The 27,834-nt window shown below is 35.4% G+C and overlaps 1 protein-coding gene and 1 long non-coding RNA gene across 4 annotated transcripts in view; one reads left to right on the top strand and one right to left on the bottom strand.

Moving 5' to 3' along the window:
• GALNTL6 (polypeptide N-acetylgalactosaminyltransferase like 6) overlaps positions 1-27,834 on the top strand; it is a 1,246,491-nt gene that overhangs the window by 808,378 nt on the left and 410,279 nt on the right. The window lies entirely within an intron of this gene.
• The window catches only part of LOC129481254 (uncharacterized), a 48,223-nt gene continuing 41,662 nt past the window's right edge, over positions 21,274-27,834 (bottom strand). The window contains exons 4-5 of the long non-coding RNA XR_008657307.2: positions 24,979-25,072; positions 21,274-21,606 (exon numbers count right to left, since the gene is read on the bottom strand). This is a non-coding gene — a long non-coding RNA (uncharacterized lncRNA). The remainder of the gene's footprint in view (positions 21,607-24,978; positions 25,073-27,834) is intronic.

Below are 27,834 nucleotides of genomic sequence, written 5' to 3' on the forward strand. Positions count from 1 at the left end.
GAAGGCTGCTGGCTTTGGACACAGTGATCACAGAAGGGCTTTCTAAGGCAGAGACTTGGAGAAGAAGGACCTAGCCCTGTGAAGAGTAAGGGAGAGGGTGGTCTTATAGGAAAGAACTGCAAGTTCAAATACTAGGAAGCAAGGGCTACTAGATGTGTTTGAGAGGCAAGTGCTAGGACCTATAAAGCCTTGAAAACCATAGGCAGAGACTGGGACTTTATTCGAGACGTCATAGAAAACCTCAGAAGATAATTTTGAAGGGAAACATAAGACATGATCTAATTTACATTTAAATAAGATCGTAGAAATATTTAGAAAAGGAAAAACCTATGATTAATATTTTGGCAAAATGTGTTTCTTGGAATTTATAAATATTATGCCACATCGTTATAGTTGAAAAATATATTTAAAGTCAAAAACATCATATTTTTTGAATACTTAAACATTATGCTGAAAATGATGTAATGTAGCCCTAGCTATAAACTTCATCTTGGCCCCGTTTTCCTTCCTCTGCTATTTACTTTGAATAGCAACTTTTCTCTCTTACTGAAAAACTGGGATCAAGCCTGAAAACCCTTTGTCTCTGCAGCAAGTGTATCAGAGTTTATTTTCAACTAAGCTAGCTTCTCGCTAAAAGAATTTTGTTCTAGCTACAAAGAAAAGATTTCTTCCAAGTATTACCCTTTGATTAGATTTGAACTAAAAATGAATTATATTCATTTATGGTCTTATACTGGCGAAACCTAGATGGCCTATCTCTTCTAGGATCACTGAATCCACTGAATCTCTCTCCCCTCCCACAGCTGTCTTTCTCTTTCTCTCGCTCTGTCTATCTATCTGTCTATCTATCTATCTGTCTATCAAACTATCATCTATCATTCTGTCTCTTATCTATATATCTATCTATCTATGTATCTCTATCCCTTTCTCTCAATCTCTCTTGTGTTCTGTTTATGTAATAGAGTAATAGGTAGATAACAGAGGCTGTCAATAAAGTGGCCTATAGAAAAAAATTGTCTCTCTATTTCACAGAAAAACTAATATTTTTTTTTATTTCTTGAAATAGCTGTTGAGGAGCCAAACATGCATCTGCAAAACTGAACTAAGGCCACTAATTCATCAGAGCAGCTTAGAGATTCACTAGTCAATTCTAAAAATTTATATTTTTATTTTTTTTCCTATGGTTAATAATTGTTCTATAGAAGTTTAATACAGAAAAGGTACATGAATTTTTTAAATTGAAGTATTGCAGAAGAAAAGTTTTTTTCACAATGGTATAAATATCTTGTGTTGGGTAGTTTTATGTGTATAAGTATCTTCAAATATTAGAAAGGATAATTTGATGATAACTTATTCTGAAGAGATTTTCATCCAACTACTTTGTAAGAAATGCAGAGCCATTTTTTATTGTTGAATCTGTAGACAGGTGCATAAAATCCTTATCGTTGTAACAGCAGCCCTGCTAACCAGATTGGCTGTTATTCTTAAAAGATGAGGGAAGCACTTACAGCATCGTAAGCCTAATAAGGTGGGTGTTGTGAATCAATTTGTACTGTCCTTGACTTTCTGCTTATATTAGAATTCTAAAAGATAATTAGCCACCTCTGGGATATGTTTGATTAATGGGTTTGGTTAAACAAAAAAGGTGAGGTCAACCGTGAGCAGAAAGTTTAAAAAAAATGTATTCCAGAAGAAACGTATGCTTCCCAAATTGCAAATGAGAAGTTCATTCCTTAGGCATGTTGTAATCAATGAAACCATGTGTTCTACTAAGATGACCTCAAAGGAGACTTTTAGCCACCCTGCTTATTTGCCTTTCAGTTACAGGAACGTGACTTCTGAGGCTAGGGTATTAGCACACCTGCTGAAACTGTGTTAATCTAGGTAATGCAAAGTCCCCAAACACATGCTGTTAATAAGGCAAATAGTTAAAAAAAAAAAAAAAGGCTTATCTAATATCTCACAGTGAGAAAAAATTCTTCTGTGTCGTTAGAGAGGGTGAAACATACTCCTGCTCTTTTGACATTATATACCTCTTATTGTTTTTCCCTTTTATTAAAAATGAATCTCTTCTGCTGTTTTCAGCAGTGCATTTTTACTTCTCTATTATAATAGCTCTCCTCTCAATGATTCCATGAAGACAGGCTGGGAGAATACACCAAGGAAAAGATTTTGCTTTACTTGCCAAAATGAGACCATACTTTGTTTTTTCCTTAACCATTGGCCCTCTTACTCCCTGGAGTTTATCACCCCACACAAATTAAGCAATTTTATAAACTGAAAATGCTCTTTCTATTAAGTTCTCCTCAAAGTGAAAGCAATGAGCTTCATTCTATTTATTACACTGCTCTTCACAATTAGTTTTATGATGTATGGCAAGAATGTGTATACTATAAATCGAGTCTATAACTCTTACATGTCTAGTGATAGTTATGAATCCATTGAGTAGAATTGAAAATACAGTATATAACAACTCAGTTTAATTTATAATCTAAATTGCAAAGCTATTTAACCCCTTACATTCAAATTCATTTTTGCAGCCCTTTTAATTAGATACAATGATCTAAAATAATCCGGGTCCCCAAAGGTAAGACAATCAATTTAGTAAAATCAGACAATTTCTGATGCTTTAATACAACCACACAATACCACCACTAACACCTGACACTCTTGCCTTTATTTCTTTTCTTTAAGTAAATGAAGTATTAAAAAGTTGTAATAATGCAAAAAGAGTTAATACATCAGAAACAGCTTAAAAACATGAAATGCCTAAATTTCTGGCTGAATATGGGTCAAACCTTAAAAGTAAAAAGTGCTCTCTGTTACCATCCTCTGCCTGTAACTGATAACATATATTTCTGGCCCTTTATAAAGATCTGGAAACATGGCAAAGCCCCCATAGGAGAGAGCACAATACATCTCATTTAAAAAGTTAACATTTCAAAAATGAGATCTACTGTGCTCTACAGGCAGTTGCGAGAATGTTCTTTATTTAACCCCAATGCTCAATCCTCTATTGTAACCAAATAGCAGTTGTTTGGTTTTTTGTTTTTTATAACACCCCTTTTTTTTTCTTAGTTGGTCCTAACTGACTTCCTCAGAATGTTACTGAACATCTGCAGAGGGAGACATTTCTATAACATATGTATTTATGTTTGTCTAATTGGTACACATTTGTTTCATGGTACTTTGACATGAGAAAAATAAATCTTTTAAAATCAAATTATATTCGACTCCACACCCAAGTAGCAAAGTTGGCAGAAAATCCACACTCTTTTTTTTTTTTTTTTTGCAAAGATTTTTTTTTCTGTTGTTCTTGGGATTATATTAGATCTAGAGAATCACAGTGTAGAAAGAGTGGGAAAAGAAGGCTTGGTCATTTCTCATTTTTATTTGTCCTTGCCAGAACCTGAGTGTTCCATTTGCAGGTAAGCAGCTCTAAAATTATGACATCCATGTGCTCCAAGCCAAACATGATCTCCAAGGAAGCTTCTGTGAACAACCCAGGCTGAGGGCCTTGGGGTCCAGTTCTCTTGAAAACCAGGCACCACATCCCTCAGTGGCCTGAATCTTCATGAGTTTCTTTTCATGAAGAAAAACACAGGTCTCCACCTTTCAAGGAACCCACACACCCTGCCATAAAATCACTTTTACCTCAAGAAGAGCTATTCCCCTTTCCAAGAGTCTAGAATTTCAGTGGAGGGACCTCTTACATTTATTCCCAGATAAAGAGTAATCTGGGTTTCCAGGTCTCAAAGCTCTTGGTTTTTTAGCAGAGGAGAAGGTAAAATATTTCGCATTTTTTTTTGTATGATAATCCTACAGCCAAAAATAGACACATTTTCTGGATGGCTTCTCCTGCATAGGTAGGTAGAAAAATATGCAGTGTGTTTGTGTGTGTGTGTAATTATAAGGCATTTTGGGTGTAGGATATGTATAGCTGTACATTCTGCCCTTGATGAAAAGACAGAAAAATATGGTGCATATCTTTAAAAATGAGAAGTTCTTTTGTAATAACAGCATCTCGGGAATGAGAGAAACTAGCTATCGAGGATACTATCATGTGAGCCTTAAAGTCAGGCTGTCTGCCTTATTATTTACCCTTAATTTCCTATAGGCCCTATCTTGGGACCCAGAATATGAAAGATACTCAAAAAAAAAAAAAAAAAAAAAAAGAAAGAAAAGAAAATGCATGTTAGCTTTATTTATTTATTTATTTATTTATTTTATTTATTTTTTTGAGACCGAGTCTCACTCTGTTGCCCAGGCTGGAGTGCAGTGGTGTGATCTCAGCTCACTGCAAGCTCCACCTCCTGGGTTCATGCCATTCTCCTGCCTCAGCCTCCCGAGTAGCTAGGACTACAGGCGCCCGCCACCACGCCCAGCTAATTTTTTTTTTGTATTTTTAGTAGACACCGGGTTCCACCGTGTTAGCCAGGATGGTCTCCATCTCCTGACCTCATGATCCGCCCGCCTCGGCCTCCCTAAGTACTGGGATTACAGGCGTGAGCCACAGTGCCCGGCCTTAACTTTATTTAAATAAAACCTCCAAAGTGGGTGTAACCTTCAAAAGATAAATACAAATACCAAATGGAGTGAATGATTTCATCTTTACATAACCACCCCTTTGCTGCTATTATAATGTGACAATGTACATTGCCTGAATCAGTTGCTCCAACATGCACCTCTAGGATAAATTATTAATTCCTCCATCTGGAACCCTGTCTTGCCTCTGTCCCTCCTTCTCCAAAAGATTATCAAATATGGCATAAATGCACAAAGGAATGCAGTGGAAAATGCAAATTCTTTATTATTATTTTGTACCAAATTTCAATGTATTCTCTCAGTGAGTTAGGCAGCCTTTTTTCTGCTTTCCCTGTCACACTGGTGTGTTTGGAAAGAGTTACTAGTATAAGGATATGGTGATTAGTCCTGGCAGCAAAAGGGCTTGGTTTTGGGCAGCTTGTGCCCCTGGACTGGTCATATGGAGCTAAGAGCAATCTCCTTCATTAACGCTGAGTGCCCAGAAAATTGTATCATTTTCTGCCATAATATGATAGGTAAAGCATTGAGGATTCTGTTGGCAAAAGGCGATTCCACAGAAAACACTCCAAGAAATCAAGGCACAGAGTGCTTCCAGAAAAACATCATTATACTCCTCTCACTAATGTTCTACTCCCTAGTAACACAGCCCAAAGAATGCCCCAGACCCAACTCTTCTGTTTTCTTTGGTAATAAATTTAGTAAAAACAGGAATTCTTCTGCATTTTATCTATGGGACAATGAAAATCATGGGAAATGGACCTTCCCAAACACCTGGACATCGCTTAACACAATTAGATATAAGAGTCTTCGAACTGTTATCACTTGCATCTATACATTCTATTGTTTTTTTAAAAAATTCTCTACCTAGAGATGATGTGTGTATTCTCTCTCATGATTTATTACTTAATAATAACAAAATCACTAATTTTTTTTTCTTTTTTTTGAGAGGGAGTCTCACTTTGTTGCAAGGCTGGAGTGCAGTGGCACAATCACAGTTCACTGCAATCTTTGCCTCCCGGGTTCAAGCAATTCTCTTGCCTTAGCCTCCCAAGTAGCTGCGATTACAGGTGCACACCACCACACCTGGCTAATTTTTGTATTTTTAATAGAGACGGGGTTTCACCATGTTGGCCAGGATGATCTCGATCTCCTGACCTCATGATCCGCCTGCTTCGGCCTTCCAAGGTGCTAGGATTACAGGCATGAGCCACAGCACCCGGCCAATCACTAATTTTTTTTAGTGGCCCAGTGTCTCCCTCTCTCTTCTTGGCTTAAATAAGAGGCCAGGAAAAGCAAGCCTGGGAGAAGAGTCTTTTTTTTTTTTTCAATGTTAGAGATCGGAAAAGGATTTTGAAGTAGACATAAATTGGGGCCAAATTATAACAGCAGTTTTCTCATTCAATAATCTGGTGGGAAGGAAAAGATACCCACATGCCCTTCATCCTCTAGCCTTGATGCCAGGTCAACAGCCAATCACGTCTCTCCACTTCTGAATCATGTCTGAAAATATGCATGAGTGCACATGCAATACCATACTAGAAAACCTTTACTCTTCATCCTAGTCATTTATTTGCACAAATAAATGTCTTTTCATTCTGCCAATTCATTCACTCTTTCTCAAATAACAAAACGAGAGGTTTTTCCCCAACAGTATGACTCTTGTGTTAATATTGTTTCCCTTTCTCTTAGTCACTTTTTCAGAACAACAAACTAATTTTGCGTTTTTGCAATATGCCTTCATAACTTCAGCAAGAATCACTGATTTGGAACTTTGTCATATGCTTTCAAACTATGTAAGATTCAGGTCTAAGTCTAATGCAACAGTACAGTATCTCAAAAACTTAACCTAGTTATGGAGGCATGACCTTTTTGAGGTTGCTTTGTGTTTTTTCTGTCAGCTTTGTTTTTTAAGTGTCTGGTTATTTGATCCCTGAAGTGAAGTTTTGAGATTTAATGACTGTCAGATAACATAACAATATCCCGGAGTGTGTATATATACCTTGGATAAGAATAGCCACATGAGTTTCACCTTTCTTTTTATTCATAAGTACTATGAAATGCGATGTCAAAAGAAATCTTTTCTTCAAAGGCCTATGTCATTGAAGCTGCAAAGAAACCTTTCTCCTGTGTATAGGCAATTATTATTACTTTCCAAGAGGCATATCTGAGCTGTAGTTGCAAACATGTCACATGCCTCCTCAAAGCTACCTTTCCTTTCGTTATGACATGCACTACTTGGGGCCTATTTTTTTCCCAACAGCACTGTCACAGTTTTCATGTTTTTAGTCTGCATTTACTAAAGAAAAGTTGCCAAGATGGTTCGAGCTTATGTAAACTTTGCTAAGAATAACTACATGATATAGTAATGTATGCACAACACAGAGGAGTTTAAAGAAAGGGAGAGGAAGGGAGAAATCTCCAATATAAAAAGGGTGTAGTCTGGTTTGTTATTTTTTACCATGCAGAATTATTCATGAACATGAATTGTGCTTGTTTCTGTTCAATATGTAGGTAAGAATTTATTTAAACAGGTCAAACTTGGAGGTCCCTATAGTACATTTTGAAAGGGTGAAGATTATAGTATATGAATAACCATGTATAGCACTCATAGAAAAATTTTTAAATGTTTCTATTATTTCACTGTTTTGCTCCTGATTATAAATGTTGTTATAGTGCTTTATTTAGTAATCTAGAAATATCAATTATCCTAACACAAAGCACAAATACACTCTTACATACAAACACCACCTTGCAAGCACTGAAGACAGAATTATATCAATGACTTCATCAAACAAAATTTAATATTACTTTAAAGGTTGTTACAGAAACTGTAAGCATTCCTAAATTTCCCGCCTAACTTTTCTTCATTCGTTACATAATGGGACCAAATTAAAGGTTTCAAATGTTGCAAAGAGGGTCTGTCCCATTTCTGCCTCTTTAATTGAGGATTCTTTACACGGAGAGTTCCCTGAGTTCTTAGCAAACTGAAGTTAGCTGCAAATATCCATGAATATTTCAAGGCATTTCCCAGAGTCCTTATTCCCCTTATCTAAAGTCTTGATCCTCTACTTTGTGTTCCTGAACCAAACTCTGGTTCCATTTAGAGTTTTCATAATGCTTTCCCTCTGTTTAGGCTTATGGCTGGTACTGAAGAGATGCATCTTCAGGTGGAAAACTCTCTTTCCGTGACCTAGCATTAATAAGATGCCCTCTGTCAGGGGAAGCTCTTGTGAACTGAGAAGCTTGGCTTTCCTTTTGTTGATTAAAGCTTGTAAGGAATAAAATATAATTATGAAGGCATAAATTAAGAAGACTTGGGATAGGAGAAATGCAGAATTTCATTTTGGTTTCTTTCTGAAAAATAAGTGATCCTTCCACCTCAGCCTCCTAAGTAGCTAGCATGCCCAGCTAATTTTAAAATTTTTCTTTTGTAAACATGGGATCTTGCTAAGTTGCCCAGGCTGGTCTCGAGCTCCTGGCCTCAAGCAATAATCCCATCTCAGCCTGCTATAGCACTGGGATTACAGGTATAAGCCAATGTGCCCACCCTATTTTACCACTATTTCTGGAGATAACAGTAGCCTCAATTTTCTGAGACTTTTAAAGATTCTGCAGGTTAGTTCTTGTCTTTCACAATTGCTAGTTGGGGAATTACTTTCCAGGGTCCCCTAATTCTGTTATCAATAATTAATCTACTTCCAACTTCCAATTTTTTGTCCTTTACAAACTTGTCAGTTTATGGCTAAAATATTATTTTGTTTATTTCTCTAAAAAGAGATTTTTCTGGTTTATTTGCTTTTGTTTGTAATACAGTTTTAAAGTATTTTTCTTAGTATGTGAAACATGATATACCTTCTGATATTCTGGATATTCTAAACTAATTTAAATTTACTCTGACAAATAACTTTAATCTGAGATTAATATAAGAATCCTAGGTTTTGGGTTTCTTTTTCCTCACAATAGCCTTGATATGCAACTCCACTGTTGCATAAAGAAGTTCAATACTCTGCCGATATTATATATTATTTGTAGCTAATGTTTTTTTCTCCCTAGAAGCTTATATTTCTCTTTAATCTTAGAATTTAAGAATAATACCAAGATTTGCTTGGATGTGTGTCTTTTCTTACCAATCTAACGGCATTCATGGGACCAAGGTTTCTATGTTATCCAGGGTCCCACTCCTTCACATACTGCCTAATGTCAAGCTCTTCCTCGATTTGCCATCCCTGGTCCTCACACTAGGGTCATGGTCCTCCCTACCTATCAAACTCAATGGAAAGTTTTTTGTTTTAAAGATAAAACCTCATATGAAATTGGAGCAAGTAAAAACAAGAAAATAAGAAAAAGAAAGACAGTTATGAAAAATAGTACAGTTTTCTCAACATCCTATTAATAGGAACTCAAGAAACAGAAAATAGAGAGAAAAACAAATCATAAATAAAATAATTCAAAAGAATTTGTCACAACAAAAGTTTCCAACTCAAAAGATCCCATTTGATGCCCAACACAATGGATAAAGTAGACCCACTCCAAGACACATAATCTTAACATAAGATTTCACAGAAGAAAAACAATGGATCACATTAAAAAGACAAAGAGGTGTTTTCAGATTTCTCAACAGCATTAGAAGCTAGAAAATTATTTACGCTAAAGAAAAATTATCTCCCACTTAAAATCTATATCAATTATCTGTCCAATGGAAAGGTGAAGACATTTTCAGACCTACAAGTTCTCAGCAATTTCACCTTCCACAAACACTTTTCCAGAAATCTACTAGATACTATGCTCCTCTGAAACTAGGGAGAAAAGAACAAAGGAATGCATGAGAGGCTGACAGGAATAGGACAGCTCACTGAGAAAACAGTCCGAAGAAATCCCTAGGACGAGCATGAAAAATGTGCCCAGAGGACTGTTGTGTGCCAGATACAGTAGAAACCTAGCCCAGGGTGATGCAGGTCTGAGGATCTAGAAGAGGTTTCTTTAATATTAATTTGATGATGAGGAGATGTAGATAATTGACAAAGGGTTTAAGGTTGAACAGTAAAATGTGTCTATAAAACTAAATGAACAAAAATTAAGTCCATACCAAAAAAATTTGTATTTTTTAAGAGAGAAAATGTAATAATCTTAGTTCACTAAGAGACTTAAGTTAGAGCATGATAATGATGTAAACACTAAGGGCTCCAACTAAACCTAGCCTGCAACATAATTAAAAAGGATACAATAAGACAACAATAAGAAGTAAGGGGGGGCGGTAGAGGAGAGGCAAGAAGGATAAAGGCTAAATCCTTATCCTTTATTGTCAAAAATCAATGCACGAAACTGAAAAACTAAGACGTAACAATGCAAGCAAGTTATATTGAGCTATGAAGGTAAATACCCGAAGAATCAACTAAAAAAAGTTAAAAAGGATTGCTTCAGGGAAAAAGAAACGTGAATGCTCTGAACTGATGTATTTCTTAACAAATCTTATGGAACTATGTGCTCTTTAAACTACAGATGTCGATTATGTGACCATATGTATATAATTTTAAAAAATAAAAGAAGAAAGATGAAAGAATGAAAGTAAAGTAGAATGGATGAAGAGAAGGAGGAAAAGATGGATAATGAGATAAGATAAAATAGACACTATCCAAAAGCCAGAAGGACCATGTTTTATTAAATAGGAATTTTAATATTAAAGGCATCAATCAGAACACCGAATTACATAATGTACCTACTAAAAAGAACCAAGTTAAAGTTGCGTTTTGTAATCTAGCCAATCAATATCCTTCCATTCAGCTCCTTTATTTCTTTTCTATGGGAAAACTCAACTAATTTTTCCAGCTTTCTTGCAATAAATTTAATTCTTGGCTGACATTCTACCATGGCCAGAATGCAAGACACTATCTTCCAGTCTTGTCCATTCAGATAGCCTTTTTATTGTTCTAACATTGTGTGTGAACTAGGTTTTGGTCTGGAAGGCAATTTTTTCATTATTTCAGATTGGGCCTTGGTCCAGCTTAGGCCAGTTTTTCATTTTGTTAATTTTTGCTTTACCATTATTTCTCAAATTTTATCCATGAGATATTTTACATATCAATTGTATTTTGCATGTATTTTACTTTAATCCATCCAGTACAAATTACTTCCATTTAGAATTAATCATGGAACCTATAGAGTTTAGGATAATGTTTCCAAAATTTCTAAATTAACAGAAGCCTATACTTTACAACTATATGGATCATCCAATATAATTTAAAATGTGATACCCATCTTAAGAATTTGCATATATCACTGTGTTTATCAGCACACTTTTTCTTACAAGAACATAAACTCTTTTAGCTTAAGCAAAAATTAATTTAAGTTCCTTTTTTTTTTCTTTGGACCCAAAATTGAGTTGTATGATCAAATGCAGAACTTAACAGGAGTGCTTTTTTGTTGTTGTTTTTGTTTTTTGTTTGTTTGTTTTAAAGCTGCTTTATTTTTCTCTAGGATCTCATAATTTCTTATTTCCACCTGTCAGGGTACAATTGTGTGGTTTTTAGTTCTTGTTATTGGATAGATCCATCTTTTTCTGCTTTTCCAACCATCCACCTAGAAAAAAAAAAATGCTCTCTTACAATTTTTAAGCAACCAGTGTACAGGTAGTCTGAAGAGACGCATTACTTCTGCAAACCCCAATTTCAAGTTCCTAGAAGAGAGAATCTGAATCAGATTAAATCTGAAATCCATGGAGTCTAAACATTGACCTCTAAAGTTTATTACTGGGATATGAAAAGGCATTTTTTACAGAGGGAAGACAAACATTGAGGAGACCAACAAGTATCTACTGCTCAGCAGTAAATAAATGCAATTAGATCATACAATGTATTTTTAGTACTTTCTAATTCATTATTGATAGTGTTGGTCTGTATTCATCACCTTGTTTTTCTTGGTAGTTTTTTTTATTTTTTGTTTTTTCTTGCCAAGTCTTTTTTTTATTTCAACTTTTATTTTATATTCAGTGAGTACATGTGCCAGTTTGTAACCTGGGTATATTGTCTGATGCTGAGGTTTCGGAGTACCATTGATCCTGTCACCCAGGTAGTGAGCATAGTACCCAGTAGTAAGTTTTTCAACCCTTTACGCCATCCTCTGTCCTCCAGTATTTCTCATTGTCTACTGTTCCCATCTTTATGTCCATAAATACCCAATGTTTAACTCCCACTTATAAGTGAGAAATTGCAGTATTTCCTGATTAATTTGCTTAGAATAATGGCCTTGAGCCGCATCCAGGTTGCTGCAGAGGACATGGTTTCATTATTTTTATGGCTGTGTAGTATTCCATGCTGTGTATGTACCATATTTTCTTTATCCAATCTGCCATTGATTCTACATGTCTTTGCTATTGTGAATAGCATCACGGTGAACAAAAGACTACATGTGCCTTTTCAGTAGAATGATTTATTTTCTTTTGGATATATACCCAGTAATAAGATTGCTGGGTTAAATGGTAGTTCTGTTTTAAGTTATTTGAGAAATCTCCAAACTGCTTTCTACAGTGGCTAAGCTAACTTACATTCCCACCAAATGTATAAGCGTTCCCTTGTCTCCTCAGCCTCACCAACGTCTGTTGTGTATTGACTTTTTAATAATAGCTATTCTGACTGGTGTGAGATAATATCTCATTGTGGCTTCGATTTACAATTATCTTATGATTAGTGATGTTGAGTGTCTTTTCATATGTTTGTTGGTTGCTTGTATGTCTTCTTTTGAGGAGTATCTGTTCATGTCTTTTGACTACCTTTTAATGGGATTTTTTGTCTTGTTAAATTATTTGAGTTCCTTATAGATTCTAGATATTAGACCTTTGTTGGATGCATAGTTTGCAAATATTTTCTCCCCCTCTGTAGGTTGTCTGTTTCCTCTCTTGATAGTTTCTCTGGCTGTGCAGAAGCTCTTTAGTTTAATTAGATCTCACTTGTCAATTTTAGTTTTTGTTGGAATTGCTTTTGAGGACTTAATCATAAATTATTTCCCAAGGTTGATGTCCAGAATGGTGTTTCCTAGGTTTTTGTCTAGCATCCTCATAGTCTGTGGTCTTATATTAAAATCTTTAATCGATCTTGAGTTCAATTTTATGTATGATGAAAGGTAGGGGTCAGTTTCATTCTACTGCATATGGCTGGCCAGCTATCCCAGCAACATATATTGAATAGAAAGTCCTTTCTGCATTGCTTATTTTTGTAGACTTAGTTGCAGATCAGATGGCTGCAGGTGTGGGGCTTCATTTCTGGGTTCTCTATCCTGTCTCATTGGTCTGTGTGTCTGTTTTTAACCATGCTGTTTTGGTTACTGTAGCCTTATAGTATAGTTTGAAGTCTGATAACATGATGTCTCACAGCTTGTTCTTTCTGTTTAGGATCGCTTTGGCTCTTCAGGTCTTTCTTTGGTGCCACATGAATTTTAGAATAGTTTTTTTCTAATTCTGTGAAAAATTGCCTTAGTAGTTTGATAGGAATGATGTTGAATATGTAGGTTGCTTTGGGCATTATGACCATTTTAACAATACTGATGAGTATGAAATGTTTTTCCATTTATTTGTGTCATCTCTGATTTCTTTCAGCAGTGTTTTGTAGTTCTCCTTGTAGACATCTTTCACCTCTTTGGTGAAGTGTATTCCTAGTTAAGTTTTGTGTGACTATTGTAAATGGCATTGCATTCTTGATTTGGCCCTCAGTTTGAACATTATTGATGCACAGATATGGCACTAATTTTTATAAATTTATTTTTTATCTTGAAACTTTATTGAAATCATTTTTATCAGTTTCAGGAGTCTCTTGGCAGTATCATTAGAGCTTTCTAGATGCAGAATCATATTGTTAGTGAAGAGAGACAACTTGACTTCTTCTTTTCCTATTTAGATGCCTTACATTTCTTTCTCTTGCCTGATTGCTTTGGCTAGGACTTTCGATGCTATGTTGAATAGGAGTGGTGAGAGTGGGCATACTTGTCTTGTTCCAGTTCTCAAGGGGAATGATTCCAGCTTTTGTCCATTCAATATGATGTTGGCTGTGAGTTTGTCATAGATGACTCATTATTCTGAGGCACATTTCTTCAATGCCTAGTTTGGTGAAGGTTTTTATTGTGAAGGGATGTTGAATTTTATCAAAGGCTTTTTCTGCATCTATTCAGATGATCATATGGCTTTTGTTTTTAATTCTCTTTATGTAGTGATCACATTCATTGATTTGCATTTGTTGAACCAACCCGGCATCCCAGTAATCAAGCATTCTTGATCTTAGTGAATTAACTTTTTGATGTGCTGTGGATTCAACTTGCAAGTGTTTTGTTGAGGATTTTTGCATTTATGTTTATCGGGATGTTGGCCTGTGTTTTCATTTTTCATCATATCTTTGCCAGGTTTTGGAATGAAAGTAATGCTGGCTTCATAGAATGAGTTAGGGAGAAATGCCTCTTACTTGGTTTTTTTTTTTTTGGAATAGTTTCAGTAGAATTGGTATCAGCTCTTCTTTGTATGTCTGGTGGAATTCAGCTGTGAATCCATCTGGTCAGGAGCTTTTTGGGTTGGTAGGTTTTTTATTACTAATTTATTTATTCAATTTTGAAACTTGATATTGGTTTGCTTAGGGTTCCAGTTTCTTCCTGTTTCAATCTTGGGAGGTTGTGTGTTTCCAGGAGTTTATCCATTTTCCCTAGATTTTCTATTTCATGTGCATACAGGAGTTCTATAATAGTCTCTGAGAATTTTTTGTATTTCTGTAAGATTGGCGGTAATGTCATCTTTGTCATTCCTGATTGTGCTTATTTGGATATTCGTTTTTTGTTGTTAATCTAGCTAGCAGTACATTGACCTTGTTTATCCTTTCAAAAAAACAAAACTACTTTTGGTTTCATTGATTCTTTGTATGGATTTTGGGGTCTCAGTTTCTCTCAGTTCTGCTCTGTGAGTTTTTGGTATTGTGCAGTGCTCTATGAAATAAAGAAAAATATACTCACTACATGCTGCTACATTATAGGGACATAAAAAAACTTTCATGCACCCTTGTCACCCTATACATTTCTTATATTGTTTGACTCTTTTACTACCCGTGACCTCTTAATCACTTTCTTGTGATTACGTAGTTGGTTTATTATTATAATCAAATCAACATCAGTATTCTTTTATATGTACATTTTCCATTCACTTTTGCTGCTAATATTTTGTCTATTAGTGTGTATAGCAACTGCTTCAAATCTTTTTTGAAATGAGAAAGCATACAAGCATACATCTGAATGTAAATAAATCAGTCACTATCTGAAGTCCCGCTGATGTCTCTTTTTTCAAAATATTTAACCTTTGTTTAAATTTTTTATCAAGTATTTAAACTCTGCTGCAGGTAGGCTGGGCACGATGGCTCATGCCTATAATCCCAGCACTTTGGGAGGCCGAGGTGGGTAGATCACTTGAGCTTAGGCATTCAAGACCAGCCTATTCTCTTGGAAACATCATTACAAAAACTTCATTCCTTGCCCTGGCCGTTTCTTTAACCAAACTTCAGCTTCTTTGTGCCCATAGGTGCTGGCAAGCAGAGATGGTATATCTCTGAATATGCGTATTGTCAGTGTCTCTCTGTGAATGCCATTATTCAAGGGCTCACAATTGATATTGTTCTTTGTTGCAGATAGTGACTTCCAAAGTGAAGTTTTTGGAATGCTAGTGCTAGAAGGCTTTCTTAAAAACAAAGATTTCATAGCAAGGTAAACTTTTTTATATTTTCCTAAGAAGAAAACGTAAACTTTCTTGGTAATTTTTGATGAATATTAAAAGATTTTCAAGATCCTTCATTTAAAAAAAAATACGTACTTTGTAATCCACTTTTCTGTTGTTACTGAACTGGAGTGCAAACGATAATTTTCCCCTGACCTTGTATATGCCACAAAGATTCTCATTTACACTCTGGGAGTCACAGCCTTCTTGATTTACCAAATCCTTATCTAAACACACAAAGACATCCACTCTTCCAGAAAATCACTTTTATGTACAACAATGCTGTTAGTAAAGTTGTGTTTGTCTATCTGTGTCTTATGTGTGCCTTTGTGTATGTCTCTGTGTATGGTGTGTGTGTGTGTTTTGTTCTGTTTTAATTTGTGGTTCATCAAGAGAAACAAATTGTTCAGTACACAGAAGAAAATAACTCATTTACTTTTTTACAAGAGTCAAATTTGAAGGATTTTTGAAGGTTCCTAAAATAATAAATTTATTATTTATGGGCAAGCATTTTATATCATTAAAAAAGAACAGATTTTGTTAGTCTTATAATGCTTTAAAAATGCAGACTTTCTAATGTGAGTATCGGAATTGAATTTAGGTATGAGATTATGAAATTATTAATTATTAATACTCTTTTGGTGAAAAGGAATATTTAAATATATTTTGAGACTTTACCCTCTATGTGACAAGCAATATTTATTACCTTTACATTTAATTAAAATTTCTAATTACATTTTTGTCTATGATAAAAAGTACAAAATTTAAAATTCAACAGTTACCACTATTAAACTTGAAGCATTTTCACATTACAGTTTCTGCTACTTATACACCAACCATCAATGCTATTATGGATTATCACTTCAATTAAAAGATTGTTTATGATCCCCATAGGTATAGATAGAAATGAAGTCTGAGCAATGGGAATTCCAATGCTGATGTAGAACATTCCATATTAAATAAAATCCTGTGCACCTGGGAAATCAAATTTTAGCTCAGGTTGTATTTATTATGACACCCTAGGACTTGTGTTTTATGGATTCAAGATGAGAAAATCATTAAAAATCTGCTTGTCACATTAAGAGATCATTTAAAATTATTCCCTCAGGGATTATTATTAGCAATATATTGTAAGAATTTTTCCTTCCTTGACCATCTTATCTTTATGTAACACATGATTTCTGTAGTTTAAACTAGAGAATTCAGTGTTCAGGAAGATTATGATGTTAAGAAATCCTCCTGAGACAATTTTTTTCATCACTGAGAATTTCCCCCAAATAGGAAGTTATTTTTCTTTTTTTAATCTGCAAATATCCTCACTGTTTCTCAAGCCACTTTCCTTACTGTCGGTCTTCTGCAGGTTTTCAGCACATCTAAAAAGAGAAAACATAACCATTACACACCTAAAAAGACTCAAGAAACCAAAGTAAAAAGTAAAACCTTGAGACCTGAGGTCAAAGAATCAAACCCAAGTAAGACTGGAGTTTTCCAGTGAAATACTTGGAAATCTAAAATTCAAAACCAAGGTCATGGTGTGGAAGGACATTAATATACATTTTATCTTTTCATAACAAATCATCTCTAGGGAAATTTTCCTACTAGAAATCATAATTATCTCCATCAGTCGCTCCAGGGCAGTGTCGGCAAGCTGATAATGCACCTGCGTCTCTGCCAATCACACTGCCACAGAAACTGGAGGGGAAAAATCTGCTGCTCAAGAGTTCTATCTCTGAGCCTGTGAAATAGCCATTATCTCCATGGCAATCTGTATTTAAGATAGCCATCAAATCCTCATCTTTTCTTTTTTACAGTTTACTTTTATGCTTTCATATAGCTTCATTCTGAAAAATATTTTCTTTAATTACTTTTCCTTTATTCTTCCAACTCAACATATATATATATATATATAATACATATATAAATAATGTGTATGCATTTCCACAAAGCTATCTTGTTTTTATATGATTAGAGGGAACTTATCTTTCTGATTCCCTCTAATTATATAAAAACAAGATAGCTTTGTGGAAATGCATATATGTTATATACATATATATATACTGCATAGAAAATATAACTGATATTTGAGTAAGTATGTAAAAGAAAATTGGCCAACAGAAAACAAAATTCTTAAGAAAACTAACAAGTAGTGGTTACAATAATATATAGAGATGCAATATATATAAACTGTATGAAAAAATGTAATTGACAATTGCAGAGTCATTATGTAAATGAAACATCAACCAATGAAAAACATAAAATTCTTTAGACATTTAACAAGTACTGATTGCAACAAAACACAGTTTTTTTTAAAAAAAAACTTTTTTGAATATGTAGTAATTTTTTTTTTTTTTTTTTTTTTTTTTTTGAAACAGAGTCTTGCCCTGTCACCCAGGCTGGAGCGCAGTGGCATGATCTCGGCTCACTGCAACCTCCTCCACCTCCTGGGTTCTAGCAATTCTTTTTCTTCAGCCTCCCGGGTAGCTGGGACTACAGGTGCACACCACCACGCCTGGCTGATTTTTTGTATTTTAGCAGAGACTGGGTTTCACCGTGTTGCCCAGGCTGATCTCAAACTCCTGAGCTCAGGTAGTCCACTCACCTCAGCCTCCCAAAGTGATGGGATTACAGGCGTGAACCACCGTACCTGGCCAGTAATTTTTTGATGTTTGAAGTTCTGCGAAAAGACAAAATTTTCATTACAATAATATCAGTTGTTAATGTTTTTCCGACTATCAATATCATTGTTTAACTACTTTCTTTTCTTCACTCAATCTCATAGTTCTATTCAACCTGCTAAGAACAAACAGTATCCAACCATTTCAATCATCAAAGTAAAATTTCAGGAAGATTATTCTTGTAAAACTATGTGTGGACAATGACGTTTTTGTGAAGTAAAACCAGTGTAATTTGCTTTCAAGATTCCCTCCAGTGGGTTCTGTTTTTGTTATTTTGCCATACAAGTAAAGAATGTGTCTGAATATAGAATGGATAGGTAATTTAAGAAAAAAGTACATCTTTTATAAAATACTGAAAAGTTTCGAAAATATCACACTGATAAAACCAAACATATCTGAGGCCATAATTCATAATGGAATTAACACTGTAAGTCTACATCAATGTTTTAAATATTTTCAGTACCCAGAAATATGTGGTGAATATGTGGTAGTGAATAAGTCTCATGAAACCTGATGGTTTTATAAATGGGAGTTCCCCTGCACAAGCTCTCTTGCCTGCTGCCATATAAGATGTGACTTTGTTCCTCATTTGCCCTCTGGCATGATTGTGAGGCCTCCCCAGCTATGTGGAACTGTGAATCAATTAAACCACTTTTCTTTATAAATTACGTAGTCTCAGGTATGTCTTTATTAGCAGCATGAGAACAGACTGATACAGTAAATTGTTACCGATAGAGTGGGGTGCTGCTGTAAAGACAGCCAAAATTGTGGAAGCCGCTTTGGAACTGGCAGAGGTTGGAACAGTTTGGAGGCTCAGAAGAAGACAGGAACATGTGGGAAAGTTTGGAACGTCCTAGAGACTTTTTGAATGGCTTTGACCAAAATGCTGATAGTGATATGGACAAGAAATCCAGGTTGAGGCGGTCTAGGATGGAGATGAGGAACTTGCTGGGTACTGGAGTAAAGGTCACTCTTGCTATGCAAAAAGACTGGTGACATTTTGCCCCTGCCCTAGAGGTCTGTGGAACTTTGAACTTGAGAGAGATAATTTAGGGTATCTGACATAACAAATTTCTAAGTGGCAAAATATTCAAGAGGAAGCAGAGAATAAAAGTCTGACTATGCAATAAAAAAAGAAAAATCCATTTTCTGAGTAGAAATTCAAGCCAGCTGCAAAAATTTGCATAAGTAACAAGGAGCCAAATGTTAATCACCAAGACTATGGGGAAAATGTCTCCAGAGCATGTTACAGACCTTTATGGCAGCCCCTTCCATCACATGCCTGGAGGCCTAGTAGGGAAAAATGGTTCCATGGGCTGAGCCCAGGGACCCCTGCTCCATGCAGCCTTGGGGCATGGTGCCCTGCATCCCAGCTGCTTCAGCTCCAGCCATGGCTAAAAGGGACAAACATACAGCTCAGGCCATTGCTTCAGAGAACGCAAGCCCCAAGCCTTGGTGGCTTATACATGGTGTTGGGCATGCTGGTACACAGAAGTCAAGAATTGAGGTTTGGGAACCTCTGCCTAGATTTCATAGGATGCATGGAAATGCCTGGATGTGTTGTGTAACTGCTGTTCTGTGGAATCATCATTAATTATTGTGAGCCACAAACAAAACCCACCATGATGGATTATCTCACAGCATAATTACTGGCCAGGCTTCAGAAATACATCTCCTAAAGCTTCTAAAGTAAGTTGTCCTTTGTCATTGAGAAGGGTTTAAAGCTGTTTCTGGTGATTGCTTGTTAGGATGTCCAAAACACAGTCTTTTCCTGGGAACACAAGAATCTTTTACTCTGATGATACTCAATGTTAATATTAGTTAGTAGTCAGTTTATAGATGTTACACAATTTACTTTTCAGAAAATCCTTTATGAATATGAATTATTAGAATTTCCATTTTATTCATAAGAAAACTAAGGCTTATCTTGCCCAAGGTCACATGACTCATAAATGGAAGAAACATGATTCAAAACAATTTTAACTCCAAAAAATTCAGGACATACCCAAAGACTGAGTCTACATTCATTCAGTGAACAGTACAATAAATACATGCTGAGTCATCAGGAAGGGAGGTGTAGCTGTAAGCATTGAGAATACCAACTTACACAAAACACTCAAAATCTGTCCTCCTCCAACTAACGTCTTTGCTATCTTTTGCTGATATTTGCATTCTAGGCCTTTCCTCCTGCCAGCTTCAAGATGTCATCTGGTAAATAATTCTCCCCAGATTAGGTCATTTTTGTATAAGTCCTTTGCCCAATACTTCACCAAAATCTTAACTTTTTTCCTGTGAATGGGGCTGTCCCTTACTCTTTACCTTACCTCTGAAAAATCAGATTTGCATTTGACAACTACACTTAGTTCAGATGGCTGAAGGAGATTAAAATCATACCTTCAAGTTCTAATTTAATAGTTAACAATTTTGTTAGAGTAATTTAGTGCCCATTTTTGAGGCATCCAAACTAAGTTTATTTTTACCCCATACTTAATGTAAGGTGAAATTTTTCTCAAAAAAAAAAGCAGAAGTAGTTGCCTTATATTCAAATCCATACAACTTTTTTATATATATATTACAAGTCACATTCTCAGTTTATTTTTAGCAAACAAGAAAAATACGTTAGCCTGAAGAAACCTCAGCCACTGGTAGTTTAGGATGCTCAGATGTCACCCAAAGAAATCTGTTTAAAAAACAGGGAGGGGGCAGACAAACTTTGCATAGATTGTAGTCATTATTACTGAGTGTGCAGCTTCTCAGCTCCAAATATTGAATGTTACTGTAAATAAAGTCTTCAAAGACAACTTTCCAAGTGTTACAGTAACCACTTATGGTAAGGAAATAACAAATAGACACAAAATGAATTTTTAAAAGAAAACTGCCTGTATTTCTATTAATGGCTTAATTATCCCATGATGATGTGCTCTCTTCTGTGTTAGAATAATCACAAAGTGGCTTTTTTTAGTGATAGCAAATAACTGAATTAAATGTGTGTATAGATAATTTTTATAAAATTATCTCCTGAATATCTCAGAAGCACAGCAATTATTCTAAAGTATTATTTTATGTGATAAATGGTTTGTACATGTATGTATAATAAGTTAATTAAGTACTAAGTGTAGACGTGTGATTATTTCACATTTATTGCTAAAAATGTTTACTTTCAAGTTAATAAAATGAAACATTTATTTTAAAAAACAGAAGGTTGTCTTATTATCAAGGTGACCTTGTACTTGTACATATTATGTACGTTATTTTTCTTATACGTTGAGGAAGTTTTGTTAAATTGCTTTACTAGGCACAAATCTCATTTAGTACAAAGCACTCAAACATATTTTGTGTTTATTTGGCTTCAGATGTAGCCAAGGAGGTCACAGCATTTCTAGAAAATTTGTGTTTTATTAAGTGTCCTAGGTACAGAGGTATTCAGCAGAAGAAAGCTTATGGTAGAAATATCCCCCAAATTCCCATGATTATATCTCAAAGTTGCCTGCAGACAAACAATTTTCATGGTATAGAAAGAGACCCAATCCTCTTGGTCTTCATCCCGGGATCCTTTTGGGATGTCCAGCTGGTGATGAGATTGAGGATCGCAGTGTCAGGAGTGGGTCGCCCTCTAATCTGCCCTTGCACCGCAAGCCAGAGTCCAGGAAGGTGCTGTGTTTTTAAAAAGAACACCGGGACCATATTATTCAGCAGAATCTTGAGTTTTGTATAAGAAGAAATAGGAACCAAAGTAAATTCATATATAAATAAATAGATAAAAGTCACAATGTCACTATTTAAAATAAAAAAGCATAACAGAAGAGAAGAGATATCTAAGGGCCTAGGAAATATAATCTTCTTCAGAAAATATTTTCTTAATGAGTCAGGAAAAAAATAGAGAATTGCTACTTAGCATTAATGAGATCAAAGGCCATTACATCTATTTAACAGTAATAAGTCAGAATAAACAGAGAATTCAAAGAACCAAAAGTTAATCGAATCAATAACAAATAATGATAAGCCTTAAAAACCTGGCCCAATACCGCCAGAGTGCTACAGAAAATAAATAGAATACGTATGTATAATGTGGAAGAAATGGAAAGAGATGTCTGTTAGTGTCACAGATGACAATGGACTTTGGGAACAGAATGTAAAGAATTGACTTTGAATAACAGTATTTCCAAAAAAGAAAATAACACAAAATAATGAGAACTGATAATCAAAATGTAAAATAAAATAAAAGGGCCTAAGCAAATAAGTTTTGATAATGTCTAAAAAATTGCATATATGAGGCTGAAAAGTTTTCCTAAAGACTATAGCATGTAAGAAAGCATGATATCATAATTCTTAGTGTGAACTATAATATGAGTAATTCGGTATTTTTTCAAGAAGTGGGAAAGAGAGGGTTTCAAATTACTGTATCATATTTACTATAGTCAGATTTACTGTATTCACATTTAATATAAAAACTGATGAAAGACTTTTACTTGATGATTAGAACTTAGTCAATTTTTAGGCAAATGTTGTACACCACACTCTCTTATTAGTCCATGTTTTTTGTCCATCCACTGGATTCCAGGCCTGCTTCAGGTGCAGGGACTTCTGGACCAAACAAAAACAGCAGGACCTGAAGCCATGGAGTTTACAGTGAGAAAAGACAATAAGCCACTGTTGCACTTTGATTTAATTATACTTGTAATGAGTTCTATAAAAGGGAAATGATATTGCAACAGGAATGACTCAGGTCACACTGGTGATTAGTGCTGTGAATGCAATTTTATTGTAGTCAAACAACTTCAAGTTTCACAATATATTACATAGGAACTAGAATTAAACTTCATGAAGGCAGGGATTTTGATCTGATTTTTTCACTTTCAATCCCCAGTGCAGACAACATTTCCTGGCATATAGTAGGCACTCAAAAAACAATTGTTCCTCAACTAGTAAATGCATAAAAGGAATTCTTCTCACTGACTAATTGGTTAGCTAAACTCCTACAAGTAGCCTCTGTGAACAAGGAGAAAAATACTACCTTATTTCATCATATATAACAAACCATACATTGTAAGTGGTCATTGATTATGACACATTACTATTTTATGTACAAAAGATAAATCAAGTTTGGAGAATCTGATAGGACATACCCTCCTCCCCAGGCAAGGCTGAAAATTGAAGTGTAAAATGAACGATAATTAAAGCTACAACACAGAAAGTAAAATTAAATTTGCATGTCTCAGTCTTGTCACTGAATAGAGGCAGGGAAAACAAATGTCCTTTGAATTTCTGAGAATTTGAACCATAAGGAGTGCTCACACAGATCTGCAACCCCGAATTCATACCACCATTACGTTCCCAAAGACCAGAGACATAAAGAGGTCCCAGATTGGCTAATGGAAGAAATAAATGGCAAATCCTATCTGGAAGAACTCAGCTTCGGTCGAGACTCAGAGAAACTGTAATACAGAGCTGCTAATATGAGTCTTAGAATCCATAAAATGCAGTGTTTAGAACACTCCCATATTTCACTGGACAACTGGAAAAGTCATCTAGATTATGTTTAAGGAGCTAAGAATGGGGATTAGTTTTCCCTTTGTCAGCAAAGTCCATCTGTAGCCAGTGACATGCATTTTACAACAGTCAGTTGCAATCTCCAAAGTCAGGAGTGTCAAGGTTATTCATAGTTCCAATTTTTTTTCTCAAAAAAGAACTGGTGATTTAAAAGTAAAATAGAGAAACCTAAGCTGAATTTCTGGCTTAAAGAGGAAATATCTTAGGATGGGATATTTTACTGAGGTTTGGAGTATATGTTGCATTAGTCGAAGCCAAAAGAACAGAACTATTTCCAAGGCGGTAAGATCACGTGCTGGTGTCCTGAGGTAGGAAAAGCATGGCCTGACTGAATTGTTGAAAGAGAGACATTGTGCCTTTAGAATAAAAAGCAACTGAAATAGCACTGCAAGAAGAGTTGGTGGACACAGGCATGCCCTAAATCAGGCAAGAATTCTTTACATTTGTTTAAGAACAGACTCTATCCCCAAGGCATGAATTTTAATGAGAGGAACGAAAAAAGAGGATTTCCATTATTTTCATCTTTCCTTATAATCTGGGTAAATATGGTCTCCTATTTTCTGAAATGGGTATTGAACTAAATTTTAACTCACCTTTCTTTCCTTTAACCCCAGAATTTCACTCCATAATTAGCCAATACTTCTCAATTTGATTCAATAGATAGGATTCTTTCTTTTTTCCAATATAAGAAGGTTTTCTGTTTCCTAATTATAAGTTTTTTTCTTGATTCAGCTTCCATTTCTTTAACACCCATAAATTCTTTCTGTTTTAGTTGCTGCGATTTTCAAATATTTGGTGTGTACTTTTACTTCCAAGTTCTATCCTGATTCAATATCATCTCAGTTTCTGCCAGCTTTCATCTGACTTTAAAACTCTTCTGAAACTACCTGCTCATCAAAGATCAAAATGTGTTTTTCCACCAAATCCAGTGGCTTTCTCTCATCTCTCATCTCCTACTTGCTTTAACCTTGTATGTTGTTGACCATCTCCTGCGACTTTCTTCAACTAATTTTGTCCTTCATTGGCTAAACTATTGCACTTTGTTGTCTTTCTATTTCTCTTCTTCCTTTTTTTTTTTTTTTTTTTTTTTGAGACAGAATTTCTCTCTTTTTGCCCAAGCTGGAGTGCAATGGCATGATATCGGCTGACTGCAACCTCTACCTCCCGGATTCAAGCAATTATCCTGCCTCAGCCTCCCGAGTAGCTGGGATTATAGGCGCATACCACCACACCTGGCTAATTTTTTGTATTTTTAGTAGAAACGGCGTTTCACCGTGTTAGCCAGGCTGGTCTCGAACTCCTGACCTCAGGTGATCTGCCCGCCTCGGCCTCCGAAAGTGCTGGGATTACAGGCGTGAGCCACTGTGTCTGGCCTTCTTTTTTTTTTACATGACCTTACTTCTTTTTCCTCTCTTTTCCTGGTCTTAGTTCAACATTCTGCTTCTCTATATCCTAAAAAAGAGGGAAAAAAAATACCTTGCTATCTTCCCTCCAACAGACATACTTTACTAAAAGATGTTGTGCTCTTCTCTTATCCTCTTCCATCATTCAGGACTTCATTTCGGAGATCCTGAATAAAACATATAGATAATTTCATGATCTGGAATAGAATCTGCGTTTGTGACTGACAAGAGAGGTTGTAAAAATTATAATTTCTGACTCCTTGTTTTCTCACTAGACCATGTGCTTTTTGAGGATCAACACTGTGCATTATTCATAATTGTATCTACAAAACTTGGCACCTTGTTTTCCACTACAGAGTAGACAGCATATATTTTAATGTGCATAACTGTCCTGGTATTAAGTCTGTTGGATGTGTGTTTTGTGATAGCATAAATTTGTTTATGTGTTAACAACATACACACATACTCTTTTCTCTCTCTCTCTACCTCTCTCTCAAACATACAGAGAGAGAGAGAGAGAACAGTTCTCATCATCATTAAGCCGTTTTCATTGGAAATATTTTCAGAATTAACCAAGGAAAATTAACCTTCAGATTAGTGGACTTCACTCCATGCAAATGGTAAAAGTGAAAATATGATTCAAATTTTTAAAAGCAGAAGCTCAGATTGCTTAATGTCGCCTTTATTCTGGTTTACATAGTAGCTCCGTGGCTGTACACAGTAGGCACAATTATGATTAATTTCCAGGCGTAAGCACTTGTTCTCAACCGAACCAGTATTTTCTTGCAGAAAACAAAGAAAAACTTCCTAGAGTTCTATTTCTTGTGTCAAAATCAACCTTAACTTTAGTTTGCTAATCCTTTCCAAGGGCCCCAACTCATCTATTTAGTTTTTCTTTTAAATCCTATCTTACTAGAGTATTTTTTTCGTACTTAGGTCAAAAATCATTGTAATAAAAAATGTTCTACGAATATTGAATTACATGATAAATTTCCCTTGGTGAATCTCTAGTGTCATCCATTTTGAACGGTGGAAATTCCTCAGGCAATCTGGAAATAAAATATTCTGGTCTGCAGGCTGAACTTCCCATAAATGCAAGCTGTCACTGCTGTCTCACTCTGCTGATCAGCCAACCATGTCAAGCAGTGCTGTCATTTACTTAAGAGAAACAAGCAAACCCTTCAATCATGTTGTTTCTGAAGGAAAGTAGAAAAGAAAAACCACAGCATTTTCTTTTTCTTTCTTTGGCCTAGGATGGTGAAGCAAAATTAGCTTAGAATTATAGTAATAATAACAACGTTAGCTATTTTACTGTTGCAAATACTTTGTAGTATTAACCATTTAATCCTCATGACGTTCTAGTGGATATCATAACTTTACCTATTTTACAGATGAAGAAAATGAGACATTGAGAGGTTACGCAATTGGCCCAAGTAAAACAGCTAGTAAGGGGCAGAGCTTGAATTCAAGCAGTCTAAATTTAAGAGCACAGGTTCATAATGCTATGAGGATCAATACAATTCTATAATGAGTGTATTTTAGGTCATAGATTTTTATAATATTTAATTCCATTTAAGATTAGAAATTTGAAGAAAATGCCTTTATTTCTTTTAATACTACCAGAAATAAATTATTTCCCATTAGCTTCAAAATCCTTTGCTCATTTTAACCATCCTGATAGGTTTCAGGTTTGTGATGGTTGTTGTTGTTGCGTGTGTGCCTTTCAGACAATCATTTTTAATGCCATATGTCCGACTTATACTTACTAATTTTTATCATTTGCACTCACAGCCATCAAATCTAAAGGCTTTTCCTCCTTTAAGCTAGTCTCATTAGAATATAAGAGTGAGCACTTATTTAGGTCCTACTATTCACTAGACACTGTTATAAGCCCTGTACCTGATCCTTAAGCCCCACATCCATTGTTTGACTAAGCATTTTTATTATCTTCATTTTTTAGATGAGGCTTAGAATGGGTAAGTAACTTGTCCAAGTATACACAGCTCATAAAGGCAGAGTTGACACTGCAAAACCTAGCTGTCTTCTGCCCTGAAAGCACGTCTTATTTCCTCCCCATAAAAAGACATGACCTCAAGAGTAGTATCCCAAATATATATGTCAAATTTTCCACATTATAATTTTAGAGTTATATTTCCTTGGAAACAAATTTGATTCCCAAAACATATTTTGGCAATTCTGTTCTTGAAAATATTTTATTTTACAAAAAATAAAGAAGATAAGTTAAATGTATCATCATCCACATTTTTCTAGCATAGTGTAGAGAATTTGGTTTCAAATTTTATTAGTGAAATAATAGCAAGTACCTCCTTTCATTAAAGAAGAGAAAAAGAAGGATGAAGAATGAAAGGAAAGAACATGTAACCATTGCTGATTTTACTGTGGATTTGATAAACAGTCAAAAACACATGTGATAGGCCACGTATTATTAAAAATGCACCATATAATTAATGCTATTGCATTGTCATTTTGTTACGTAGCATCAACTGGCTCACTGCCCAAGGTACACAGGGGCCAATACCATGGCACCAGCTTTCGAGAAAAGAAAAGCATTATTGAAAGTCACGTGGCAAGGAGACAGGAGGAAATGCTCAAATCTGTCTCCTTGAGCGAGGGTTGGGTCTGGGTGATGCCAAAGCTCAATCTGATTGGATCCTGGACACTGCCATGCAGTGTCTGCTTCTTAATTCAGCCCCTGCTCCTAAGTCTGAGCACTCAGGTTCCCCTTGTGGTAGCACACTTAGCTTCATCTGGGCGTAGATTATGTGACCTTTAACCTTGGAATCCATGTCAACTGTTAAACAACTCACAGTTTTGTTACATAAAAGTTGAACCAGATTGGTCTGATGTGGCTACAGTTTACTATATGGAAACTGAGGAAACGATATGAACATAATAGTGCTGGTGAGAC

This window comes from Symphalangus syndactylus, chromosome 4 (assembly GCF_028878055.3).
Source record: "Symphalangus syndactylus isolate Jambi chromosome 4, NHGRI_mSymSyn1-v2.1_pri, whole genome shotgun sequence".
In the NCBI taxonomy this organism is placed as follows: domain Eukaryota; kingdom Metazoa; phylum Chordata; class Mammalia; order Primates; family Hylobatidae; genus Symphalangus; species Symphalangus syndactylus.